The following is a 17724-nucleotide window of genomic DNA, read 5'->3' as shown; positions in this document are numbered from 1 at the left end:
CCAAATTCTCACTTTGACGCTCGAGTCGGTCCTCTCCAGGAAGTGACATAACCGCAGAGGTCACATTACACCGTGCCTACGAAAAAAAAGCCATGCCATTGGACACATATTTTTTGATTGACGTTGAAGTCAACAGAGGTCATGTTTAAATCTGCTTGACAACTGTATGCGTCAAAATGTCAGCCGTATCAGAAAAGGGATCAGAAGAATTGAGCGTACTTCCTCCTACATCATGGTAAGTAAATAAAATATACAGATGATTATTTTGTCTGATCGGTATAATGGTTTTTCAATCATTATATATATTTTAAATAACATGGGTTTTTATTACACTGCTGATATTGATAATAATATCGATAATTAAAAAGGAAAATTCAAATTTAAAACGTTATCCTTCTATGATTTTTTAAAAATGTTTTTTATCATCTGATCTCTATCTCATTTTAAGAAAATGTAAGAGGTAAAGGAAGTAAATATTACAAAATTAAAGCACACTGGCATTAGCCCCCCCCCCCCAAAAAAAAAATAAATAATAATAATAATTTAAATAAATGAATAAAAAACAATTGCCAAAGATAAAAAAATATATCAATTATCATTCTTGGAATATTCATTATTAGTAACTAAGGATTTAATATTACACATGCTTCATGATTGAATAAATATATGCAGCTATATATAGTGGTATCAGTGGTTTAACTCTAAAATTGCATCTTTATTCACTTTTTAAATGTAAAATAATGATAATGAAAAAATAATTAACACTGATAATTATAACTGCTTATGATTAAAATATATACATTTTTCTTGTAGGATTATAGCTAACTGCCATAGACCACTTATGCAGCCCATGAAGTTGTGTAGTATTTATAAATCTTATGAGCAAACTGCTAACCAACATGGAGCAAATGCTGTAGGTTATTAGTACCACCAGCCTGTACACTGGCGGTACTCATGGTTTAAGTCCCGACCCGTCTCGTACTGCTCCGCAGGGTGTCGTGGGATACAAGTCGCCGTTACTGCTTCTCCTCCTAGACCGCAAGGACCTGTGTCCCCATCTCTTGGATTTAGGTCACATATAATCTCAATTTGAAACCCCTGGTATTTTTGTCTCAGTCGGTGCATTGGCATGGGCGTGATGCTCGTTGAAACGCACCCTTGTTAAAATGTTTGAAAATTCAATGTTAAATATCTCCCAAACTGAAGGAATTATGGGAAAAATTACTACAGAAGTCTGACCAAAGGTCAAATGTGGAGATTCCAAATATGCCCTGAGATTTTACTTTTGACCTTTATTTCAATGTCAAACGGGCCAAAATTTTCTAATTTTCAGAAACTACACAGACCTAAGCTCTCATATTATGGTGAGGGGTTACAAACAGGGACTCGTCTTTGAGACTTTGGGGTCAATCGGTGCATTTTCATGGGAGAAGCAGCCATTAGATACCGAAACTGAAAACTCTCTAATTCTGGAACCGTAAATGCCAGAGACCTTTTGAATTTTGCATTATGTAGAACTTGCCAAGCGCAATACTGGTAGTTGTGTCCACTTTTTTGTTTTCGATACTGTTTAGGCATGGAGCTATATAAAAAAGTACAACGCGATATTCAGTGGTGATAATACAATGTGAATTATTCAAAATTAGCAGAGATACGCCCATAGTTACTATTGAACTTGAATAGGAAGTCATATACTGGCAATGTAACTGTGACCTTGAAATTGGCCTTTGACCTACTTTTCATTATGAACTGCACTTTGCAAGTTTTCTGAACTTTATATCTCCAAAACTGGCAAAGATACGACCATAGTTACTATTGAACTTAAATAGGAAGTCACATACTGGCAATCTAACTGAGACCCTGAAATTGACCTTTGATCTACTTTTTATGATGAGCTGCACCTTGCATTTTTTCTGGCCTTTATGTCTCCAAAATTGGCAAAGAAATGGCCATGGTTACTATTGAACTTGAATAGGAAGTCATTAACTGTGACCTTGAAATTGACCTTTGACCTACTTTTTCACCAAGAACTGAACTTTGCATACTTTCTTTCCCGTCATATCTTCAAAACCTGCCCCTAGGTTTTCTCTTTTGTCAGCATACTACGGTTGCAACAATGATACCACATTTCAAGGAAAACCAATAGGTCTATTGTCTAGAAAATCATAGGAGTGATCAGTGTTAGGAAAATACAGGTCAATTCCAAAATCTGCATGATTGGACCATTTTTAGTTATGTTTTTTCGCTTTTTTTTCGCTTTTTTTCATATTTTGAGAACTCTTGTTGATTGCATTTTTTAGAGATTGTTAAGCACAAAACTGGTGGTGGTGTCCCTTTTTTTTTTTTGGGGGGGGGGGGGGGGTCCATACGAATGCACTTACTCTAGCTGGTGGTACAGTATCCAGAGGCGGTATCGCCTCTCTGATCTTCTAGTTTAAAAGTTGGTAAAAATTTTAATAGAGCATTAGGACTGCCAAAGTGGGTCAGACAAACTGAAAATGGTACGAAATACAGAAGCATCCGAGGGCTGGAAAAAATTCCTGATTCGGAAAAAAGTAATGAAATTCTAGACTTTCCAAGTGGCATAACTTATGCCCTTACAGAAGCAGGTTTCACTATCTACATGTCTGACCAATGCCAGGTTGTTTCAATGAAAAATACAGATTCCATGTCGGTTGGCACCCGGGTGGTGAAGAAGTTAACCATAAATAGCAGTGGGACAGGAAATCTCAGATTCTCTCGCCTGAGCCATGATGTGTGTGATGTTGTTGTGTTTATTATTTTAGTTAAGCTAATTTACGTTGTTTAATTTATATGGATAATTACCGTATGTGCTTGCATACTTGAATAATGTAAATTAAGTGCGGAACTGCTATTTAAAAGTGCCAGACTCCGGAGAACATGAACTGATGCAACATGTGAGTGTGGACAGTGTGTAGCACTGTTACAGTAAAAGAACTGTACTTTATTAACTGTACTTTGTGATGGACAATGCCAAAAAGCCATGGGACAGTTGCACGATTCCATGAATGCATTGTTAAAGCATATTTGTATGTTGCATTGAGCAACTGAAGTGAACAAACCTCGTGACAGTGACTTGTGCGCAATACCGTAGCACGTGCGGATTGACAGACAGTGAAATTGGATCACATCCTACACAAGTTACAACGCAATATGATGGCCCAAGAGTATAGAATTCTCCTAGGAGCACGACACTCATTTAGTGACAGAGAGGCACACTATCGGAAGGACTGTTCTGCAGATTGGATCTCTGAAAACGGTGACATTGTGCTTTCAAACTTTCTACGAACCGGTTAGAATTAAACTGCACAGGGTATTTGATAAATGTTAAAGTTTATGCAGCATGTTTGTATTAGTGTATGTAGTGTATGTTAGCTGTTTATAATATATTGTATTCATAGTTGAATTCGTTGTTTGTGTTTTTATGTACAGACACAGATGTGTCTGTACATATTGCCATCGCCTGCGTCTGTCGTCGCCGTCCTCGTCGCCATCGCCGTGCACTTTCAGAGTTAACACCATAAGTGGAAGACAGTTTTACTTTTTGGTTTTATATTTACAGAGCTGATGAATAACCATAAACGCAGGTCAAGTTCGAAAATCAGCATGATCGGGCCATTATTGTAGAAGTTATGCTGTTTTTTCACTTTTCAGCATATATGCAACACTGTTAACACATTTCAAGGAAAACCGATAGGCCTGTTGTCATGAAACTCACAGGAGTAATCAATCTTACTAAAAGGCAGGTCAAGTTCAAAAATGAGCATGATTGGGCCACTGTTTTAGTAGATATGCTGTTTTTTTCACTTTTCAACATATATGCAACACTGTAAACACACAATATAAGAAAAACAGATAGGCCAATTGTCCTGAAACTCACAGGAGTGGTCAATCTTACTAAAACGCAGGTTGAGTTCGAAAATCAGCATAATCGGGCCATTATTTTAGAAGTTATGCTGTTTTTTTCACATTTCCTCAGATTCAATTCTTAGGCATGTTAACAGTCTCATTATTTAATTAATAAGATAAAAGTGTTTGTTTGACATTTCCTGCATCTTTACAACATTGTTAGTTGATTTTGTAAAAATGATGGTAAACTTGTTATCGTGTATTGTGTAATAAAGTGTCAAAAATGGAAATAAACTCATATCATTGCAGTTTGTCAGATTCAATCATTCACTATGTTCAGAATCTCAGAATGGAGGAAATTGGACATTTAACACTGATCTATTGATATTTTTCCCCATCTCATCAATACTCTTAGTTGATGATATAAAAATGGCAGTAAACTGTTAATTTTGTTTTATGTTAAAAATTGCTTTAAAAAAATGGGGAAAAAACGTTTCAGAACAGTGCTGTCTTGTTTACATTTTGGCATTTTCAAGGTGTGACTTTGAAGTTCCATGGTCCTGAAGACCTTTGCTAGTCACATTTTCTGAATATCCATTATACTTATATTTTATTATCAAAAATTGATGGTCATTATGCTGTTAAACATTATGTAATGTTGCATCAAAATTTGATGAAACCCCTATTTTGGGCACTGCTCCCATGGTAACCATTATGGGAAAACCTTGTCACTTACTGTTCTCAAACTTACAGGAAAGAAATATATGTGACGAACTAAAATGCAGCTTCAGTGGGCAATGCAGTCTGTTTGGTAAATTTTTCTGGCAGTTAAACAATTTTTTGTGAAAATTTTATTTTTCAAATATTGGCATTTTCAAGGTGTGATTTAGAACCTCCACGGGCTTGAAGACCCATGCTTGTTACATTTTCTGAAAATCCATGATACGTTTATTTTATTATTAAAAATTGACGGTCATTATGCTGTTAACTATTATGTAATATTGAATCAGAATAGAAGAAAACACGATTTTGGGTGCTGCTGCCATGATGACCATTATGGGAAAACCATGTTACTTATGATTGTCAAACTTTCCAAAAAGAAACACAGGACTAAAGTGCAGCCTGAGTTGGAAAAGCAGTCTGATTGGCTTCTTTTTCTGGAAGTTATACATTTAAGTGAAATATTCATTTTTATCATGTTGGTATATTCATTGTGGGACTCAGAGCTCCCATGGACATGAAGCCGAATGTAATCAAATTTTCTGTATCCATGCTATTTATAGCCAATAATTAAAATTGGTGATAATTATTCTGTAATTTATGAAATGTTACATCAAAATTGACAAATCTTTTTGCACTGCTACTACAAACATTATGAAAAGGAAACTGTGTTACTTATTATTATTTTTAACTTACAAGTATGATTTTTAGGATTTGCATGCAGGCAGTTCAAATTAGAAAGCCAGCTCAATTGGGTTATCATTTGTTATAGAATTTATGCAATTTTGTGTGAAATTTTCATTTTTCTCATTCTGGCATTTCCAACGTGTGAACTTGAACCTCAAGCCTTATGCTTGTTACACATTTTACTTGCATTGGTTTTAGCTGTTGAGCATAATTAAAATTTTGAATTTGCAGTTAATCATAATGTACTTTTGCATCAGAATTGACAGTACGATAATTCTCCGATATATACGAACGATTTAAATTAATTATTTTTGGAAGATAATCATTCTGTTCGTAAGGTTTGAAATTCAGTCTACTAAAAATTGCCACGCGTTCGTATCCATTAAAACACGAATGGAATACGGCTGTACCGTAAGTTATCTCGACTTACCTACATTGCTAAGTGTAAGCATTACTTTCAGATTAAATCACTGTGATCAGCTCTTAGCACAAACAAATTATTCTTGCAATATTGCAGAGAATTAAAACAAACTAAACAAAAGTCGGGAATTCAAGTTAAGAAACAATTTCTTCATACTAAAGAGGTACATTTCTCCCAAGACAAGACAACATCGTTTTTCCCAGTAATGTTTTACCAAGACAGGACAACATCGTTTTTCCCTGTACTGTTTCTACCTAGACAGGACAACATCGTTTTTCCCAACTTCTGTCAAAAACAGACAAGAATATTTTCTCATCCAGTTGCATATTTTATTTATTGCGTGTTTACTTTTTATATGATTTCACATATAGAAAATTTGCAATATTAATAATGTCTCCCCCCCCCCCCCCAATTAGGCCTACATAAATTTCTTCCTCCAAAACAAAATACTTGAAACTCCTCACAGTAGATATCACTGACGGTAATAAACACTTATACATTGATTATAAAAAATAAGATCTGCTCAATTCAAGTCTATTTATGAAAGTCTCTTACAGCATATTAATTTGCACGCAATCAATGTAAACTTAATTAGAAAAAATACAGAAGAACTGCAGGCCAATTTGTATAAAGTCACACGGCACCTTTATTTTTCACAATCACCAATATCAGTAAGGTTTACCTAATAGTTGTTCATGAGACAAGGTCTTTAACAAGGAAAAACAAACAAACAAACAAAAAAGCATGAACTTTATCACAACTCGAATAAGAAAAATGAATACAAGACAGAACTCCTCTTTAGAAAATTAATTTCCTTATGACTACCAAAAACAAATGAAAAACTCGATCATTGACTATGGATTTCTCATACTCTTCTGTTGTGCGTGGGTTTCACGTTTATAGATTTTACTGGAAACTAGTTATCGGTGAAACACTGATGGTGGATGTTGATGATCCAGTCGGCCGGCAGAAGTTAAGAAATGATAATAAACAGAAATATAAGTAATTTATGTGTACTGATACTTTCATAATTTCTAAATAACAATAGGGTTTTAAAACTGGCCTGCAGCTGCTGGCAGGCAGGTTGAGTCCTCCTATTGTCTCATTCAAAAACAGCACAAATACATGATAACAATCTCTCCTGACAAGTGGCAGTTCCTTTGTTTGGAACGGTGGTCTGAAAACCCGCTTTGACGAATCATGGGGCGAGTTTCAATTGGGCACACTTTCTTGCGTTCGGAAAATTTAAATTGTGCCCAAGGTGATTTAGGGATCGTTCGTACAGAACGGAGTAAAAAAAATTCAGATTCAGAAAAAAAAACGTTTCGTTCGTAATTATAGCGGCGTTCGTATAGATTGGAGAATTACCGTAGCCTGTTTTGTGCATTGTTATTTTCTGCTTTTTGTCTGTACATTTGACAGCTTTGCTGCCTTGTTTCTGTTGCAAACAATGTCAATATCATCATCCTCATGTATATTTTAAAACTTAAATGATATTTAGAATTACACAACAACTTCATAATAAATTACATCAGTGTATTATTACAAAATACTTATCATGTGTGTCATATTTCAGAATAATATGCCTCTGTTTGTCCCTATAGGCGAGAAGTCTAAAAGCATATGGCACTCTCAAGGATAGTGGGTTTCTCATCCTTCCATCCACAAGATTATTACAAATGTACAAAAACAGTATACCGCAGACTTCTGGGCCCAGTTTTATAAAGGACGTTTAGCACTAACCAGTGGATAAGCCTAACCAGTGGATAAATTCTCCTAACACCCATAAACTAAAAGATGGTTAACATGTGTTGCATATACAGTGTTCATACAGCCAATTAGTTAAAAACTGGATAAAGTAATTGTTTAAAGGTCAGTTAACTTACCAACTGTTTAAACACTGTTTATAAAACACAATTTTATCCGCCGTATAGTTTACAGGTTTTAGGAGAATTTATCCACTGGTTAGAGTTAAACACTGGTTAGTGCTAAACGTCCTTTATAAAACTGGGCCCTGGGTTTCAAGATGCTCAATTTAGATGGCTACACCTTGAAGCACAGTGCTTGAATGTGCCAAGTCATGGACGCAGAGGAGGCATAATATTTCACGAAATGTCTATACAGGTACTACTTGCACTTAAGGACGCTCTCTCATATTTCAGATTTCATATTTCTGCCCAAGCAATTTTGATAAAAATTGTAAGACAAAATCTTCTTACCATATGAGTAAAAGATATGAAAAAAATTGGGGGTACTCCAGCTCGTTTTCGATAGATGGCGTTCCGAAAAAAGCTACGTTTATTACATTGCGTTATATGGGGATTTTGCCAAAATGCCCTTAATTTTGCTGAAAAATGCACAAATAAAAAATTCTGCCCTAGCGATTTTAATTTTAATTAGGGACGCAAGGTGCAATAGCCGTGGAAATTGTACTCATTTCTTGAGTTAGTCTTGCTTCCGGCGTATGTGGCAGGCGCTCACCACTATTGAAGAGAAAGTAACGCACTGCGAAAGTAGTTCCCTTTTGCTTCACGCTTGCCTCACACGCTTGTGATGACATACAGTTTTGCCTACTGTTCTTCCCTTCTTTCTTCTTCTTTCTCCCCTCTTTTCTGCTCTCTAAGGTTATGTCTTGCCTTTTGGGGCATATTGAAATTAAGCAAAATCAAGGAGTTATAACAGAAGGAGATTACACGCGTGGGGGCGGAGCCCGTAATACGGTCTCTCATTGGTCGGAATGAATAGAACCCAGAGAACAATGGATGCCTATCTCTGTTACGCTTAATTGCTATCTCGTTTAAATCTCGTTTGTTAGTATCTGTGCCTTCGTCTGTTGATTTTTTGAGGACAGAAACAGAAACGGAGTCCCAAGTTTCTAAAAAATGAGAGAAATACATAATTTATATGATATTACGTTGGACAAGGTTTTCAAAAAACAGGTAAGTGCTTTTAAATGCATAACTACACGAAATATGAAGATAAATTGCAACTTTTATGTCGTAGGGTCTCACTGTGTAAGTGTCCAGCTACACGTTGATCTCGCGAGGTGGTGTGTGAAGAATAAATATTGCACGAAAAATATTTCCCACTCATAACAAGTGCCTATAAATATAGTATCAGATGAAGAAAGTTTGGTCTTTATACAGTTGCAATTGTTAAGTAATTTGTGGCAATAGCAAAGAATAAAACTTAGGTGCACTTTCAGTAGCCGAATAACAAGCAGATGCTTAAGCCGCCATCTTGTTAATATTTCGAAAAAAAATTACTCCAAAAGACATTTTCCTCCTACTTTTTGAAACTTGTGTCACATGACAGTCATAAAATTTAACTAATTGTTATGTGTGCAACACACTTGCTTGAGCAGTATTGTTTTTTTTGCGATTTTACATGTGGTCTAGCTTGGATACGACAATTGACAATTTTCATGAGTTCCGATCAAAAAGTGTTACGCTTGTTACGGCCAAAAGCCTTACCGCTTTTTGTACTTTTCAAATGCAAGATTATAAAGAAATTTGGTGTGTTTAGATTCTTGAACATCTTGGCCGTGGCGTGGTATATATTGCATGGATACTGCTCCAATATTTCTTGAAAAAAATAACCTGATTTGTTCAGAATACCAATTTTTTACTCTAGTGTTATGGGTAAATGTACCATTTTGGCCTTTACCTTTTTCATGTTTAAATCTTAAAAGACTTATCTTGACAGTTGGTCATCAATTTTCTTCTCACCATGGTGGGTGGCTTTGAAGTGGTAACTTTGTTGTTAAAGTAAGGTGCTCAGTTATTTTGACTGGAAAAGTTTTGCCTCCACTCAGCATTTTCCATCATGGCGGTCTAACGGGAAGTTTGACTTCACAGTGTCTTTGGTATAGTTATTAGTACCACCAGCGTGTACGCTGGCGGTACTCATGGTTATAGTCCCGACCCGTCTCGTACAGCTCCGCCGGCTCCTGCGGCTCCGCCGGCTCATGCAGCTCCGCAGGATGGCGTGGGATACAAGTCACCGTTACCGCTTCTCCTCCTAGACCGCAAGGACCTGTGTCCCCATCTCTTGGATTTTGGTCACATATAATCTCAACTTGAACCCCCTGGTCTTTTTGTCTCAGTCGGTGCATTGGCCTGGGCGTGGCACTCGTTATAATGCACCCTTGTCAAAATTTTTGAAAATTCAATGCTAAATATCTCCCATACCGAAGGAATTATGTGAAAAATTTCTACAGATGGCTGACCGAAAGTCATATGTGGAGATTTCAAATATGCCCTTGGATTTGACCTTTGACCTTTATTTCAAGGTCAAACGGGCCAAAATTTTCTAAAAATGGGAATTTTTTGCAAAAAAATTATTATTTTATGCCGATTTTCAGAAACTTCACAGATCTTACTTATAATATTATGGACAGGTGTTACCCTTAGGGTTTTCTTTCATCTTTGTGAGTTTGGGGTCAATCGGTGCATTTTCACGGGAGTAGCGGCCATTAGATGCCAAAACTGAAAACTCTCTCAAATTCTGGAACTGTTAATGCCAGAGACCTGTTGTTTTTTGCATTTTGTAGAGCTTGTCAAGCGCAACACTGAAGGTGGTGTCCGTTTTTTGTTTTCGATACGGCTTAGGCATTGTACTATATCGACAGTTCAACATCCAATATTTAGTGGTGAAAATAAAATGTGAAATACTACAAAATTAGCAGATATACGCCCATAGTTACTATTTACTATTTTCACCATGAACTGAACTTTGCAAATTTTCTAGCCCTTATATCTCTTAAACTGGCAAAGATACGCCCATAGCTACTGTTGAACTTGAGTAGGAAGTCATATACTGGCAATCTTACTGTGACCTTAAAATTGACCTCTGACCTACTTTTCACCATGAACTGAACTTTGCAAATTTTCTCTCCCTTATATCTCAAAAACTGGCAGAGATACGCCATTAGTTACTATTGAACTTCAATAGGAAGTCATATACTGGCAATCAAACTGTGACCTTGAAATTGACCTCTGACCTACTTTACACCATGAACTGAACTTTGCAAATTTTGGTTCCCTTTTCTCTCTTAAACTGGCAGAGATATGTCCATAGTTACTATTGAACTTGAATAGGAAGTCACATACTGGCAATTTACTGTGACCTTAAAATTGACCTTTGACCTACTTTTTACCATGAACTGAACTTTGCAAAATTTTGTTCCCTTTTATCTCCAAAACTGGCAGAGATAGGTCCATAGTTACCATTGAACTTGAATAGGAAGTCATATACTGGCAATCTAGGAGTGACCTTTAAATTGACCTTTGACCTAATTTTCATCATGAATTGAACTTTGCAAATTTTGGTTCCCTTTTATTTCCAAAACTGGCAGAGATAGGTCTATAGTTACTATTGAAGTTGAATAGGAAGTCACATACTGGCAATTTATCTGTGACCTTGAAATTGACCTTTGACCTACTTTACACCATAAACTGCACTTTGCAACTTTTTTAATGCTTATACTTTCAAAACTGGAAAAGATATGCCCATAATTACTATTGAACTTGGATAGGAAGTCATATACTGGCAATTTACTGTGACCTTAAAATTAACCTTTGACCTACTTTTTACCATGAACTGAACTTTGCAAATTTCCATTCCCTTTTATCTCCAAAACTGGCAGAGAAAGGTCCATAGTTACTATTGAACTTGAATAGGAAGTAATACACTGGCAATCTAACTGTGACCTTGAAATTGACCTTTGACCTAAATTTTATGATGAACTGCTTTTTGCATGTTTTCTGGCCTTTAAATCTGCAAAACTTGAAAAGAAATGCCCATGGTTACTATTGAACTTGAATAGAAATTCATATACTATGATGTTGAAATTGACTTTGACCTACTTTTTCACCATGAACTGAGCTTTGCATATTTTCTTGCTCCTCATATCTTTAAAACTAGCAGAGATGTGCCCGGTGTTGCCCCTAAGTTTTCTCTTTTGTCAGCATATATGCACCACTGACAACACATTTTAAGGAAAACCAATAGGCCTTTTGTCTAGAGAATCACAGGAGTGATCAATGGTAGGAAAATGCAGGTCGGTTCGAAAATCTGCTTGATTGTACCATTTTGATTCATATTTTTTGGCATATTTTGAGAACTCTTGTTGATTGCATTTTATAAAGCTTGTCAAGCACAAGACTGGTGATGGTGTCCCTTTTTTTTGGGGGGGGGGGTTCCATACGAATGCACTTACTCCAGCTGGTGGTACAATATCCGGAGGCGGTATCGCCTCTCTGATCCTCTAGTTTTAAACTTATTTAGTCTTCTTTTTACATATATATGTTTTAATTCATATTAAACCTTTGAAAAAAGAACACCCATGAATCCTGGTGCTTCTTAATTTAAAGTCTTAAGGTTTTAAGTTCACCTAGGCTCCACCAATTACTTTACCTGTTATCTTACTACACATCTCCCTTTGAGTCAAGGTGTGTAAGACACACCTTATTGTGTAAGGCACCTCTATTATTAAGGGGTACTTGCTTCTCTACTTTAATTATACTTCACTACTTTGGCATGTTAGGTGGCAAGCTTGGATGTTTCAGTTCATTTTAAGAAAGAAGCTTTGCCTTGGTGGTTACAAAAGAATAGAACTCTATTAAGGTTTATTCATTACTTGAAAGTAAATATTTCATCTTGCAGTGTTGAAACAGAAATTCTCTCAAAATTGATAATGAATTTTACATGCATATCTTAACACTACTCAAGTTTTTTTTCTTCTATTATAGATATGGGAGAAGGCTGCATTGAAAATATGAATTATGGTCAGGCTGGAAAAAATTTTAAAATGTCAATGAAAAAAGGAGGTCAGCGTGTCTCGGGTGAGTTACTTTTGTCATAATGCCTAAGATGCATTAAACATTCACTAACAACAGTACCCTTTTTAATTTATTTCAAAATACAACAACCTTGGGCATTTTCCTTTTAGCAACCAGCCTCTATGAAATCCCCTTTTTGTCCTGTCAGAAGAGTAGGAACCAGGCCGAATTTAAATAATTTCTTGTAATAAGTACAATTTCTTTCAATTTCTTGGGGTTATTAGCTTGTGATCATGAATCTTGATATTCTACATAAATTTAGTTGTAAATTGTTCATTTATGTGGTGAACATTATTTCAGTCAAGTCATAACAAGACACATTAAACTTCACTGCGTAATTCCGTAATGTCTACACGGATACTAGTAGTTCATAATGCTATTATTATGTTTTTTTTTTTTTTTCTAACCTACAGGTTTCTCTCTTCTGAGTGGCATGGCATTGGCAGGCAGAAGAAAAGGCCCTGAAGAAATTCTCACTTGAGTTGTCCTTTTTGGAGAAGAAACTGGATAAGACTGGCCAACAGAGATTGCATTAAATTAATAGTGCTCCTTCATGACATTTTAAAATATTTTCAGTCACCTAACTGACTCTATACATTTCAAAAGTTGACATAAAATTTATGTTACTGTCACGTGGAAAAAAATTCAAAACCTATATATAATTTGTTGAGTGCCATGGTATAACAGTCTACTTGATCGATTGCCAGTAAAATTTGGACTGTTTCAGTGAAATTTCTTTAAAGCAGTCACTTACTGGCCCAGTTAATTTTTTCAGCTGTAACATGTACTCCAGTTCATTTTATAAATGTTCTTACTAAGTGTTGTCTTGATTTATAATAACCTTTTTAAAATCCCATGTTTTTTATCCTATTTGTAAGAATTAGCCACTTTTATCTTCTAGGGTTTTTTTTTCATTCAGCCCATTAGATTCTCAGACCTTGCTGGCCTGTGAGTGGAATAGTATCTGGCACAGACTGGTATCAGCAAGTCAGATAAAAAAGAATATAATTATTTCTATTTGCATGGTTGAAAAAAAATTCCAACACAGACTGCATAAAACTGGAAAACTATAGCAACTTAATCATTCTTATGACTTCATTAATTACTGCTTATGTTTAAAATTTTGTTTTTGTTCTTCTATTGATATAATAAAATGGTTTTACTCACAGATGCTACTATCATGATGCTTGAGTATAGAGTTGACTTAAAAGATATTTTAAGTTAATATAGTAATAGTTTGAAATTCAAAATTCTCATCTTTATTTGTTTCACTTTAAAGAGCTCAGTTAATACTAAAATTTCTGATATATTTTGTACATAAATATATTTATGAATGAATAAAAATTATTCTTAATGTTTAGCACAATGCACTTGTTTACCAACAAATAAGAAGTGTTAGTATGTGTCAAAATAATCCTGAAAATAAAAAGGGAGATTTCCAAGATAAAGAAATTTATAACGAGTATTTAGTAAACTGACATGTGGCATTGCCTCAACCTTTGATTAAAATTTCACTTTAATGCATTATGATATTAAAATTATACCGAGTGAGAGAAAAAAATACTTAAAGAAATTTAAAACCAGTCACAAAGCTTAGGCACTGTCTCAATGTTTATGGGACCAAAGGGCAGGGGGGTCCAAACGTTCACTTGAATGTCATTTTCACAAACCACAGTTGGGACGTTTTCTTTTGACTTATCCTTGGTGATTTTTCACTGTGTTGTGCAAAAGAAAAACCATCTATCACCGACTCAAAAAAAAAAAAACAAAAAAACTCATGGCGACCATCCTCAGTCACCACCTTATAATCGCTTTGTATGATATCGTTCCCTCCCAGCACATCGTCCAGATAACTACCGGTGAAAAAAATCGTCAGCATACAGCGCCGCTTTGACACTACTAATCTCGAATTCTAACGCGAAATAACGCATATAAAATCAATCTCCAAGCGGAGGAGAGCGACCCAGACGAAACCTTGAGACAGGAGGCCCCCCCGTAGCTAGCTCCGCCCACCGTAACAGACATCGGACAATAGAGAGGCTTGCGTGTAATCTCCTTCTGTTATAACTCCTTGGCAAAATTAAGCAAAATTCGAAAATTTTGAAAGTTGTTGTACAGGTTGCACAATCGTCGAGACATGAGCATGCGGCATGAGTACACCTTTTATACTCCTTGTGTAGGGGTGTCCCACACACTTCTAAGGTGCTTTCGACTTTGATCGTTAGTTGTGAGGGCGTGCGCCGTAATCCACACGCATAGGGCGATTGCTCCTTCATTGCTTGCGACGTGCATCTTGGATCAGGCGTGTCCCACTTGCGAACTCCTTGCGAGTGAAGCAAGTTACGTTTGCAACCTAGCTGTTCGCAGATAATTCGTAAAATCTTTGAGTTGCAAGTGAGATTCGCTGCGCAAAATTTGGACGCAAACAGACCATAAGAGCCCGCACGGCGGGTTGTGACCGAGGATTAAGTTGATAATATGCAACCAAAAGGTGTGCCATTGTTTAAAAATATTGTGTCTGACAAATTAAGGCCAACTTTCAGCAACTTTCAAGGTTTAAAGTACAATTTCCTTGGGATTGTGGTATTAAACGCTGAGCTTAAACCAACTAATGAAATTCTAGCCTACCTATTTTTAAAATCAGGATGCTCAAGTACTTCTTGTACACAGATAGCGTATCGTCTACACATCGTCTACACATCGTCTATCGTCTACAGTCTTCTGTTAATGCGATAATTATTTTGAAATATGTTTTAGTTAGCAGAACTAAAGGCTCTGTCAACTAGCGCGAAGAGGTACGGGCATGTATGAGTATAGTATGTGATACAAATTATATGCCCAACTTTGAGGATATGAAATCACCCTGATTCTAGTGCATTTAAATACATTTAAAAAATCAAGAAACAAGCAGCGTATGAAATTGTTTTTGAACATGATCAAGGGTATATGAATGTACCAGTACACCAGTGTTTAACTGCGAACTCGAGACGTGAACGCCGTACTAAGTAAATCTAACCACGGACAAAATTCATTATCATGTCCAAGATCTAACGACCCTCTCGTGCTTGGCTGCGCATGGTCAATTTTTCTACCACGTTAGTAATATGCGCTAGGTGTGACAGTGTACGTCTTTAGTACTGTATGAATGGATAATTGTTCAAATCGAAATATCTACATTCGTTATATTTTAACAGCAATGAGTCAGAGAAAGTACCATATTTGTGCTTGATTTACAATTGGAAAAGTATTGATGTCGAGGAAAGTATATTATATTTATATCTTTTCTCTTTTAAGTTTCTTCAGCAAAGGCATTGGCAAATTGCAGAACATGGCTGGTTGGATCATGAATTGCTCCAGCGCATCGATAGATTACGTGATATCTGGTTCGATGATAGTTGGCTTCAAAACCACAGTAGAATTGTACGAGTACTTGAAAGGCTGTTTTGGTACGTGTTTAGGTCACATAGACCTACATTTAACATTTTCTAGAAATGAGCAACTATCTGTTGTCGAGTGTCGTTTCACTGCTTGTAAAAATCATCGTTTTACTCACTTTTCACTGTGCAAGAAGATAAACAGTTACGTAACGAATGCCCACAAAAAAATGTGCCACAGCATATCTGGCTGTGTTTATGTTTTGCCCAAATATTAAAAGGATTAGTCTTGACATTTGACCCTTTAAACCAATTAAAATAGCGGAAAAAGGTTCACATGACCTTCCTTGTAGGTCTCATTACAGCATGGCTGACTCAAGCCGAGGTTTTCGTGGAGACAAGGAAGCTCCGCCTACTTCCCATCTGTCTTGCTGTACGCACATAGTAGAAAGTTGCTCAGAGACATTAGTTAAAATCCCACGTGTTCGCAACTAAAACTTGCTGAAATTTTAATAATAATAGAGACGTTGTTGTGATAAGTGAGCAACAGGCACAAAACGTAGAAAGGGGTGAGTTCGAGTCACAACAGACAAATGCAGTAAGAAAGCATCAGAAATTTCATTCTCAAAACAAACTGGACAAAGTAAACACGCTAGTAGAGTAACAAAGCATCAGTCAGTAAAGCCAAGGAAAGCTAGGAAATGCTTCAACTGTATCCACACAAAGAAGAATGCCCAGCGAAAGAGAAAAATTGTCACAAATGTGGTAAACAAAATCATTTTGGAGACTTTGCAAAAGTGAAAAAGAAGTGATGAGGTCAAATGTATGTACAGTCTGAGTCATGGAAAGTGACAGCGAGTACATTTACACGATACACGAACCAGATTCTCTTCCAAAGTGTAAAGTATACATAAATGACACTGAAAAAATAGACATGATGTTAGACTTTGGTGCTTCAGTGAACATCATTGGCGCCATATCCATAGATATTTAGATCGATCTATCCCCCTGGGGAGTCTTACTAGGTGTCAGTTTAACCGGTTTAAATGTCTGTCCCGCCTACTAAAAGCTGTAAGTGGGTAATTAATTGACGTGCACGCTCGGCTGACAGCAATTTAGCGTGATCCCCCAGGGAGTTAGGTTGATCCAGATGGATCTATCTAAATCCCTGGGAATGCACTCATAGACTCACACACATATGATAAATTGTGCTGACATGAAAAACTTGACATTGAGAAATCAAAATCCAAGATATATACGTATGGATCAAGTGATGCTTTGAAAGTGATTGGAACAGTGAATACAACACTTCAGTGTAGAAGTAAAGTAACTCAAGCAAACCTTCATGTAGTCAAAGGAAGAACGAGAAATCTTCTAAGCTACAAAACTGCAAATGAACTAGACTTAATGCATATCACATATTCAGTGCATACAACAGTGGAAACGGAACAAGCAGAGTTTGAAGATCTGCCTGTAGGGGTTGACAAAATGAGAGAGGAGAAGGTAAAGCTTCAGATAGATGACAGTGTTAAACCCAGGCAAGAATCACTTCAGATGACAAAGTTACCCAGTGAACCATGGATAGAAGTTTCAGTTGACTTTGTTGGACCATTTCTGAGTGGACATAGTTTACTTCTTGTTATTGATGACTACAGTTGCTTTCCAGAGGTAGACATAGTGCATTCAGCTTCAGTAAAATCTACTACGTATTCCTAAGCTAGATGCCATATTTTAAAGACAAGGCATTCCAGACATTGTCAAAACAGACAACGATCCTCCTTTCAATGGCCAAGATTTTCAGAATTTTGCC

General features: G+C 36.3%; 1 long non-coding RNA gene across 1 annotated transcript; it reads left to right on the top strand.

Moving 5' to 3' along the window:
- The first annotated feature begins 8532 nt into the window (after positions 1-8532).
- Positions 8533-13900, top strand: LOC147759877 (uncharacterized). The gene is made up of 3 exons (XR_015331134.1): positions 8533-8637; positions 12451-12543; positions 12954-13900. It is a non-coding gene; the product is annotated as an uncharacterized LOC147759877 (long non-coding RNA).
- Positions 13901-17724: the final 3824 nt, after the last annotated feature.

This window comes from Lingula anatina, chromosome 9 (genome assembly GCF_051362555.1).
Source record: "Lingula anatina isolate TDL-2025a chromosome 9, LinAna3.0, whole genome shotgun sequence".
In the NCBI taxonomy this organism is placed as follows: Eukaryota; Metazoa; Brachiopoda; class Lingulata; order Lingulida; family Lingulidae; genus Lingula; species Lingula anatina.
The sequence above is the reverse complement of the archived record's forward strand: the minus strand, read 5'-3'. Positions and strand labels throughout refer to the sequence as shown.